The 10,664-nt window shown below is 40.5% G+C and overlaps 1 non-coding gene across 1 annotated transcript; it reads right to left on the bottom strand.

Annotated features, from left to right (window-relative positions):
* Positions 1–10,273: 10,273 nt before the first annotated feature.
* TRNAR-UCU lies at positions 10,274–10,346 on the bottom strand. The gene has a single exon. It is a non-coding gene; the product is annotated as a tRNA-Arg (tRNA).
* Between the last annotated feature and the right edge of the window lie 318 nt (positions 10,347–10,664).

Here is a 10,664-nt window from a genome sequence, read left to right as displayed (position 1 = left end):
AAATGTATGCAAATTTGACTATAAATAGAAAACAATACAATTTTTCAATTTTTTTCTCTTCAATTCTATGGAAATCATTTCTTTTAAAACAGCATTAATCAGCCTCTGTAAGAAAGAGTACGGCATGGCTAGAAGTGGCTTCTGAAGGCCCTCAGCCATGCCAGCTATTACCTCTGGTTGTAGGATCACAGGGAGGCCCCCAGGTCCTAGAGGAAGAACCCAGGCAACCAGGAAGCAGTGGCGCTGGGAATTTGGAACAGCTACTGTTTACAGACCAATAAGGGTGCATTTCACTGTTTGAAACACTGGGATAGCTGTACCAGCCTGTACCACCCAAATGCCAGTCTATACAAGTCAGTGTTAGAATAAAGAATACTTATAGAGGAAGGATGTTTGGAAAATACTTACAAATGTAGTAACTAGAATGTATAATTCCTGATACACCACAGAAGATTTATTTTCCAATGCAGTTGTGTATGATATTTTGACCTTAATTGTACCAGGGAATATCTTTCCTGAAATTCAAGCAGAATCTTTCTGTGATATTCAGTGTAAAGAAGGTTCATTTTGCTTAAAGCATAGATTATTTTTTAATTTTAAACATATGACGATACTACAGTAATTCTGGAAATATGAAAAACATTACCCCAAACCCAACCTAACCTATCACAATTATTCTCATTTTGGTATATTTCTCCCAGCTCTTTTGTGTGTGTGTGTATGTGTCTAGTTTATATCATTATAATTGCAAGTTTATATCATGAGTCTTCTTTACTTACTCTTAATAGTAAACATTTTTTCAAATCATTACTCAATCTTCATAATTATCATCTTAAATGCTATATAATATTCTATGAAACACATCTTTCCTTCATTGATGCAGTCACTCTTTGTTTTCAATGCTTTTAATTATTCAAAAGGAAAAAAAGTTTGCACAAACATCTTAATGCACAACACTTTTCTATATTTGGGGTCATTTACTTAAAGTGGATCCCCGAAATGAGATTACTCATGCTAATAACAGGAACAGCCCTTGAAACAACATTTGGCCTTGGGGATATCTCTAATCCCTGTGCCAACACAATGCATTCATTTCCAGTGCAGTTGGCAAGAAGGGATATTTCTTTTTCATAAAACAGACAAAAACATATAGCTCAGGAAACAGCCTTGGACTTTTATAGCACCCAGCTGATCTAACAAAAAAAGTGTAGTGTCAATTTGCTCTTAAAATCCATTTGCAGAGCTGAGAAGTTCTTAAGTCTCCAAAAATAAGATTTGGTGTTATGGTACAAGCAAATCCTATAACAAAAAATCTGAGCCAAAGTCAGAGACCAGGTTCCTGGCTTGTCTGACTCTGTCGTTCTAGGAAATCACCTCATTTTGCATCAGTGTTCCCATGTAACAGCACTGCTTTGTATTTATGCAGTCTTTGTAGTTTTACACACCTACACCTATCATTTTACACACCTACCTTTCTACACCTATCATTTTCATTTTGACCCCATGGCACTGATCCTTCAGAAAGATAAAGTGAAGGGACCCATTCCCTCCCACACCTCTAGAACTAGTTCACATATCTGAATTGGTCCATTTCTTCTCCCACTAGGTTCCACTGAGATAAAGACAGAAACTTCTTTTCTGCTTGACTGGCCTTTGTTGCCTCCAAATTTTCCTCTCTGTTTAATATTCCAGAAGCTCTTTTTATCATTATTTTAAGTTTTCTATTCCCTTTAGGCCTGAGATGCATATCTCCATTGTTCATCCTTTGTAACTCACCTTTATTGCATGTGGAAGCATTATAGTAATATCCCTCTGAACACAGGCAAAAATAATCATTATGCAGATTAACACACAAAGAACCATCCTGACAGGAATCCTCTTTGCAAGGTGTGCTGGAACCTGAGATACAGTAGAAAGAGATTAAAAATCCACAAGTGACAATAAGTAACACCTGGAAATATACTGTTAAATCTTCATGTCTCCCTCCTGGGCACTTTCTACTACTTGGCTGTGTTACGCCATGGTATACCCTTAGAACAGCTAGAAACAAACACATATTTTCTTATGTCTCTAGGAAGATTGTTGCTAAAATTCTAGAGCCAAGCACTTGTCAACAGTAAAGGTCAGAGGTTGGTGAGTAACAGTCTGCTCAGAAAGAGATTCCAGTGTTCTAATTCCAAGGAGTAAGGAAATACTTTGGATCTGGACTAGCCATTTCCCTCTGTCAAATTAAATGATTCTGATCTTTGATTTCAGAATAGATTGAGTGACTGACAACCTTCAGAGTTGTCTTAAAATTCTTATGGTTCCATAGGTGGAAATAGTTTAGAAAAAAAAACTACATATAAGGTACAATGTATATAACATGGTCTCTTTTTTATTAAAGTATAGTTGATTTACAATATTAGTTTCAAGTGTACAGTATAGTGATTCAGTATTTTTGCAGATTATACTACATTAGAAGTTATTATAAGACAATGGTTATAATTCCCTGTGCTATATAATATATCCTTGTTGCTTATCTCTTTTATACATAGTAGTTTGTATCTGCTAATCCCATATTCCTAATTTGTCCCTCTCCTCTTTGGTTTTTACCAGTTTGTTTTCTCTATCTGTGAGTCTAGAGAGGAGGGAGATTTAGTTTTTACTACCTATAATTTTGCCCCATTTAAGCTCTTTTTTCCATAACTATGGGCCTAATTCACCTTTATTAAAAAATATAATAGTGCTAGTGAGGAATTCTCATATTGGTGGGAATATAAAGTATAGCCGTTTCAGAAGACAGATTGGCAGTTTCTTATAAAACTAAACTTAATAATATGACCCAGCAAGTGCAAGCCTTAGTATTTACCCAATATAAATGCTAAGTATTCACTTAGTATTTACCAACCTTTTTCCACTCAAAACCCTGCAAATGAATACTTAGAGCAGTTTTATTCATAATTGCAAAAACTTGGAAGCAATCAAGATGCCCTTCAGTAGGTAAGTGAATAAACAAACTGGTACAGCCAGACAAGGGAATATTATTCATGTTCAGGCCTTGAAAATCAACATGGAGGAATCTTACATGCATATTGCTAAATGAAAGCAGACTATCTGAAAAGGCTACATACTGTGTGATTCCAACAACATGACATTCTGAAAAAGACAAAACTATGGCAATAAAAGATCAACAGTTGCCAAGGGTTAGCAGGGAGGGAGGGGTGAATAGGCAGAGTACAGCAGATTGTTAGGAAGGTGAAAATAGTCTTTACGATGGCTACATATCATTCTACATTTGTCCAAACCTATAGAATATACAACACCAACAGTAAACCCTCATGTAAACTGGACTTTGGGTGATTATGATGTGTCAGTGTAGATTCACCAGTTGTCACAAATGTACCCTCTGATGAGGAAAGTTGATAATAAGGGAGGCTGTGCAGGTATGGGGGCAGGGAAATATGGGCAATCTCTCTACATTTCTCTCAATTTTGCTGTGAATCTAAAACGTCTCTAAGAAATAAATTCTATCTAAAAATAATATTTTTAAGGGTAAAAGAAAAAAAAAGAGGCTACCTGGACACAGGAGGCATAGTGCAGTATCTCACAAACAACAATGAGGGTCAGCTCTCTAACAGGGTGTTAACCAATATTCTAAGTAAAGTAAATGGCTTTTTAACAAAGCCTTAACCACATTGCAAGGATGATTTGGAAAATCTTAGGGAAGAAATCAAGTGCAGAGCCATTTTGGATATACCGGTCAGATAACTCCTGGTGCGGCTTTCTCCTTGGCAATAAAGGACAGACTCGGTAGTATTTCTGTGTGCCAGGAATAAAGTCACAGGATGTTACAGCGGGAAAAGGATTTTGTGGCTATTTAGTTCAATCATCTCTTATTACAGGTGAGTATGTTGAAGCCAAAAGAGAATTGGTTTGGCCCATGCCCCACAGTTAGTGTAGGGCCAGAACACAAGAAGGCTGCCTTACTCTGAGAGAGGGTCTAGGGGAGCAGAAATGGCATAGAAAAGCTCCCTTTCCTGACTACAGGGGAACTGATTGTGTAGCTGTGTCCCTCCTTACCTAGCTTTCACAGTGGCCCCTCCAAACATGAAAGAAGATTGGGAAGCAGGTTTCAGTGCAGCCTCTGAGTCCATTTCCTTAATCATTCATTTCTTAGATCTACCAAAAAATACTGAGGAAGCCAAAAGAAGAATGTATAGGAAGATATCAACTTGTTCTTTGACCCTGGGCAAGTGGCTGCCCTCACTGAGCCTCAGTCTCCCTAACTGAGAATAGTAGGGTTTATCTAGATCCTTTAAACATAGGTTTGAGGACTCTTTTAGACCAAGGGTTGGCAAACTATGACTCATAAGCCAATTCTTGCCAGTCCTCCTCTGTTTTTGTAAACTAAGTTTTATCAGTACACAATCAGCACATTCATGTGTATATTGTATATTGGCTGCTTTGATGTTAATATGGCTGAGTGGGGTAGTTGTAACAGAGATCTTATTATGGCCCACAAAACCTAAAATATTTATTAGTTTGCCTTCACTGATAAAGTTTACTGACCTCCATTCTATACCAAACTTTGGGAAATGAAGCAAATGTTTCCTGTTTCAATAACTTAGGCCGGAGGTCAACCTTCATCTCTTAGACAGTATCCCTAAACATTTGTCTTTTGGTCAATGGCCCTGGTAATGTCACATGTTTTCAATAACATTTGGTGAAGAATCAGGGTAGAACTGACTCCTTTCTTCAGTAGACCAAGGATCTAGTAGTGGGACTAGAGATCTCATCAGTGCTTATTAGCATCTGACCTCAGAGAAGCAGAACCTATATCCAAAAATCTCCTAAGAAAAGGGAAGCTACCAAAGTAGCTTTCACAAAATCCAAGTTTATAAAAATATTCCACATCTGGCAAATAGCTTGAGGAAAGAATAGAGTGGAACTGCAGGTAATCTTAGCATCTCTGCCATCACTAATAGCCTGTGTGATCCAGACTTTTTAATTCCAGGGTTTTATATCCAAGGACACCTTGGGTTTCTTTATACACACTTCCCTTCTCTGGTAGAACACACATACCTACCATCCTTCACAATGCTGTGACTCCTTAATGAGGAGCTTTGAGGGACTTGCTCTTACCTGTAGTATGTATGGTAGAAGTAGATGTATTCGAGATGGTAGCAGGAATTGTACTACTTGTGGGAGAAGTAGGTGTACTCGTAGCAATGTTAGGAGTTGTACTCTCTGTGGTAACAGTAGATGTATTTATGACAGTAGAGGTTGTAGTATCTGTGGTAGAAGTAGTTGTATTTGGGACAGTAGGGCTTGTGGTATTTGTGGTAGTAGATGTACCTGTGACAGTAGGGCTTGTAGTATTTGTGGTAGTAGATGTACCTGTGGCAGTAGGGCTTGTCGTATTTGTGGTAGTAGATGTACCTGTGGCAGTAGGGCTTGTCGTATTTGTGGTAGTAGATGTACCTGTGGCAGTAGGGCTTGTCGTATTTGTGGTAGTAGATGTACCTGTGGCATAGGGCTTGTAGTATCTGTGGTAGAAGTAGTTGTATTTGTGACAGTAGGGCTTGTAGTATTTGTGGTAGTAGATGTACCTGGGACAGTAGGGCTTGTAGTATTTGCAGTAGTAGATGTACCTGGGACAGTAGGGCTTGTAGTATTTGTGGTAGTAGATGTACCTGGGACAGTAGGGCTTGTAGTATTTGCGGTAGTAGATGAACCTGCGGCAGTAGGGCTTGTAGTATTTGCGGTAGTAGATGAACCTGCGGCAGTAGGGCTTGTAGTATTTGCGGTAGTAGATGAACCTGCGACAGTAGGGCTTGTAGTATTTGCGGTAGTAGATGAACCTGCGACAGTAGGGCTTGTAGTATTTGCGGTAGTAGATGAACCTGCGCCAGTAGGGCTTGTAGTATTTGCGGTAGTAGATGAACCTGCGCCAGTAGGGCTTGTAGTATTTGCGGTAGTAGATGTACCTGGGACAGTAGGGCTTGTAGTATTTGCGGTAGTAGATGAACCTGCGACAGTAGGGCTTGTAGTATTTGCGGTAGTAGATGTACCTGGGACAGTAGGGCTGGTAGTATTTGCGGTAGTAGATGTACCTGGGACAGTAGGGCTTGTAGTATTTGCGGTAGTAGATGTACCTGGGACAGTAGGGCTTGTAGTATTTGCGGTAGTAGATGAACCTGCGGCAGTAGGGCTTGTAGTATTTGCGGTAGTAGATGAACCTGCGGCAGTAGGGCTTGTAGTATTTGCGGTAGTAGATGAACCTGCGACAGTAGGGCTTGTAGTATTTGCGGTAGTAGATGAACCTGCGACAGTAGGGCTTGTAGTATTTGCGGTAGTAGATGAACCTGCGCCAGTAGGGCTTGTAGTATTTGCGGTAGTAGATGAACCTGCGCCAGTAGGGCTTGTAGTATTTGCGGTAGTAGATGTACCTGGGACAGTAGGGCTTGTAGTATTTGCGGTAGTAGATGAACCTGCGACAGTAGGGCTTGTAGTATTTGCGGTAGTAGATGTACCTGGGACAGTAGGGCTGGTAGTATTTGCGGTAGTAGATGAACCTGCGGCAGTAGGGCTTGTAGTATTTGCGGTAGTAGATGAACCTGCGACAGTAGGGCTTGTAGTATTTGCGGTAGTAGATGAACCTGCGACAGTAGGGCTTGTAGTATTTGCGGTAGTAGATGAACCTGCGCCAGTAGGGCTTGTAGTATTTGCGGTAGTAGATGAACCTGCGCCAGTAGGGCTTGTAGTATTTGCGGTAGTAGATGTACCTGGGACAGTAGGGCTTGTAGTATTTGCGGTAGTAGATGAACCTGCGACAGTAGGGCTTGTAGTATTTGCGGTAGTAGATGTACCTGGGACAGTAGGGCTGGTAGTATTTGCGGTAGTAGATGTACCTGGGACAGTAGGGCTTGTAGTATTTGCGGTAGTAGATGTACCTGGGACAGTAGGGCTTGTAGTATTTGCGGTAGTAGATGAACCTGCGGCAGTAGGGCTTGTAGTATTTGCGGTAGTAGATGCACCTGCGACAGTAGGGCTTGTAGTATTTGCGGTAGTAGGTGAACCTGCGACAGTAGGGCTTGTAGTATTTGCGGTAGTAGGTGAACCTGCGACAGTAGGGCTTGTAGTATTTGCGGTAGTAGATGAACCTGCGGCAGCAGGGCTTGTAGTATTTGCGGTAGTAGATGTACCTGGGACAGTAGGGCTTGTAGTATTTGCGGTAGTAGATGTACCTGGGACAGTAGGGCTGGTAGTATTTGCGGTAGTAGATGAACCTGCGACAGTAGGGCTTGTAGTATTTGCGGTAGTAGATGAACCTGCGCCAGTAGGGCTTGTAGTATTTGTGGTAGTTGTACTTGTGGTGGTAGGAGTTATAGTTGATGCGTTAGAAGTGGGTGTACTTGTGATGGTAGTAGTTGTAAAATCTGTGATTGAAGAGGCACTTGAGGTTGCATTGCCTTGTCTCATGACTAGAAGAATAAAGATATCAAGTTTCAGAAAACAAAACACTGAACATATAATGGCAGTTGCTATTATTTAATACTAATTAGTACCTAATCCAGTTTTTCCTGAAAAATAAATGCAGTGGACTATATTAAAAATAAAAATACATGACTACTTCTAAAAAAAACCCGACATAAATGAAATTAAAAATTGAACAGACAAAACTGGAAAAATTACTGGGGAGTTCTCTGGTGGGTGGCCTAGTGGTTAGGATTCTGGGCTTTCACTGCTGTGGCCTGGGTTCCATTCCTCGTCATGGAACTGAGATCCTACAAGCTGTGCATCATGGCAAAAAAAAAAAGTTACTGAAAAGTATGATGATGGCAGTTGGCCTGTTAGCTCAGCTGGTTAGAAAAATATGAAGTTAATATCATTTATTGTATTAATTGTTATTAATTATAATTTATTACTATACTGTGAAATATAATTATATATGAATATCAACATATATTATTATGAGATGTAATATTATTTATGTCTGTAGTTGCAGAATGGTCAGAGTTTAATATTCCTCAGTGAGGACAATTGAAAATGCCACCAGGGGACGCTGTTTACCACCTGTAAGTGGCTTCCTTTTTGTCTTTACAGTTCATGGCAATCACCCCAATTTTCCATTATAGGACATATTAGTTGAGGGATGGTAGAGAAGGGGGTATGCTTAAACAATGATGAAAAATACCCCCATTAAGGTATTTAATGTATCAAACTTCTTTCAAGATGTTTTCTAGTGATGTGTACCCAATTCTTAATTCTAGACACAGGAACTTTTTAAGATGAATAGACATGATCTTTGCCCTAAGGGCTATGGTAATCATCAAAGTCACCTTTTTACAACTCTTAGGAATCCCTGGACACATGAAGTAGTAAACTCTTAGTGATCCCATAATCACTTTTCTAGAACCCTTAATTGTCTCCAAACTGAGAATGATGGCCAGTTTAAAAGAAATAATTAAAAGAAAAGTTTTAGTGAGGAAGCTATTCCTAAACCTTCGGATATAGAAAACTGCTGAAGATGCTACCAGATTTCCGCCTTGGGTCTGGACACCCCTGGATGGTAGAATCTGGCTCTTCACCTTGAACAGGGCCTGGTTTAACCAGTCGTAGGTGAGTGTTCTCCCAGGAACAAGAGAATAGTTGACCAGCTGGCCATTTTGACTGCTGCTACCCTGCTCCTGCTGCTATTCTCACTTATCAAGGGCTTGCCTTGTGCCCAACAGTGCCTGTGGAACAGATATAAGCATCAACATTTGACAGAAGTGCCACCAATACTCAGAGGATTAAGGGATTTGCCCAGAGGTAAACACTGATTCCCATTTATAAGGGGCAGAAAACTCTTGATGCCACATTCAGGGATTAAACCAGGTCCATGCTCTGCAAAAGGACCCAAATGACATTTGGGGGTTAAAGAGAAGGAGATTCTAGGGCACTAAGCCCTTGGAACTACTAAATTGCTCTTGTCTGGCCTCAGGACTTTCAAGGGCAAATCTCTGGCTCTCTGAACCCCAAATCCAGGTCCAGAAATTTCTTTTCACTACTGTTCTATCTGCCTTCATCACAGACTGAAATGCCTTGTGCCTTTGAGCCCCTAGGAAACTTCATCCACAACACAGTCGACCTAATGGGCCCGTGGGAATTAGCTTAAGCCTGCTGATTCTATCTCAGAGACAACAAACATGATTAAAGGAATGAAAAAATTTTAAATGTTCCTTACCTAAGGCTGGACAAAGGAGGGCAAGAAGAGCGAGGTGAGCAAAGGCTTTCATTTTGGATCTTCTCGCTAGGTAATCCAGGAAGAAAATGATTTGCCTCCAGCTGTCTTTCTTTTAAACTCTCTCTTGGGTCCAAAGTCCAGTCATCAACTGACGTCAAATCCAACAGAAGCAATTACTAGTTAGGGTTTGGTTGGATAACGTAGGTCTCTCTAGAGCTTTTGAGATCAAAGAGGTGAACCAGACCTTACGGATTATTTTTTCTGTCTCATAGTCCAAAATAACTCAGGACTGTCCATCCAAATGTCCTTGGGAGATTATGGGGTGGAGGGGGAAATGTTAATGTCTTTATATCTCAAATATTCCCAAGTTATCACATTTTAGGCGGTCACCATTCCTCTAAACACCCAGTAATAGAGTCTGGGCCCCTCGTGCTGTGTTGGAGTGCAGGAAATCCAGTTTCCTCCAGCTGTAGTTCTGAGAATCCCTGAGGTGTCCTCTTGTGTTTCCCCAGACTGTTTGTTGCTGAGCTTTTATCACCTTTTGCTGTGGATCACTACTGTGGGTCTCTTTGATGACCACTTCCAACAACTGTGTATTCATGTCTCCAAGTTTCCCTGTCTCCCCACATATCACTGTAACTGGACATGGCCCCCCACTAATGTTCTCAAAAGCAGTTAATATAATGTTGTAGCATTTAACTTTACTGAGAGCTTGTGGGTGACAGGTCAGGAGGGAAAGAAAGAGAATAACTCAAAAAAGATTACTTGATATCGTGACTCCTGCTTGTTCACAAGCCACGTCCCCCCTTGAAGTTCCCCTACTCACATCTTGTTCCTTAACCCCTGACCTCTCATGTTTCAGGAACCAGTTTATCTCTTGGATGAGTCTTTTTTTTTTTAAACTTTGCTGACTCTTAAAAAAAAAAAAAAAATATATATATATATATATATATATATATATATATATTTGGCTGTGCCGGGTCTTAGTTGTGACACATGGGATGTGGCTTGTGGGATCTTTAGTTGTGGGTTTCAAACTCAGTTGTGGCATGTGGGATCTAGTTCCCTGATCAGGGATTGAACCTGGGCCCCCTGCATTAGAAGCACAGAGTCTTAGCCACTGGACCACCAGGGAAGTCCTGGATGAGGGTCTTTTTAATCCAATCCTCCCTCTTTAAAAGTCCAGGACCCCAACTCCCTCTGCAATTTGGCCCCAGGCAGAGGAATGAAGCCAGTAACACCTCATGAATATTAGCCAGAATGTTGACTCTAACCTTAGTGAAAGCAAAAATTTTTATGCTATTACACAGCAGGTGAGTTTCCTGTTGTCCCCAAAGTCTTCATTCAGGAATAGGATTTGGGATTAACTCCTACATAGCTGAGAGGCCCATTTAAGTAATTTTTCCAAGCAAAGATACCTCTCAGGCCCATATGTTTTGTGTTATTCTCAGCT

Source organism: Cervus elaphus, chromosome 19 (genome assembly GCF_910594005.1).
Source record: "Cervus elaphus chromosome 19, mCerEla1.1, whole genome shotgun sequence".
Classification (NCBI taxonomy): Eukaryota; Metazoa; Chordata; class Mammalia; order Artiodactyla; family Cervidae; genus Cervus; species Cervus elaphus.
The sequence above is the reverse complement of the archived record's forward strand: the minus strand, read 5'-3'. Positions and strand labels throughout refer to the sequence as shown.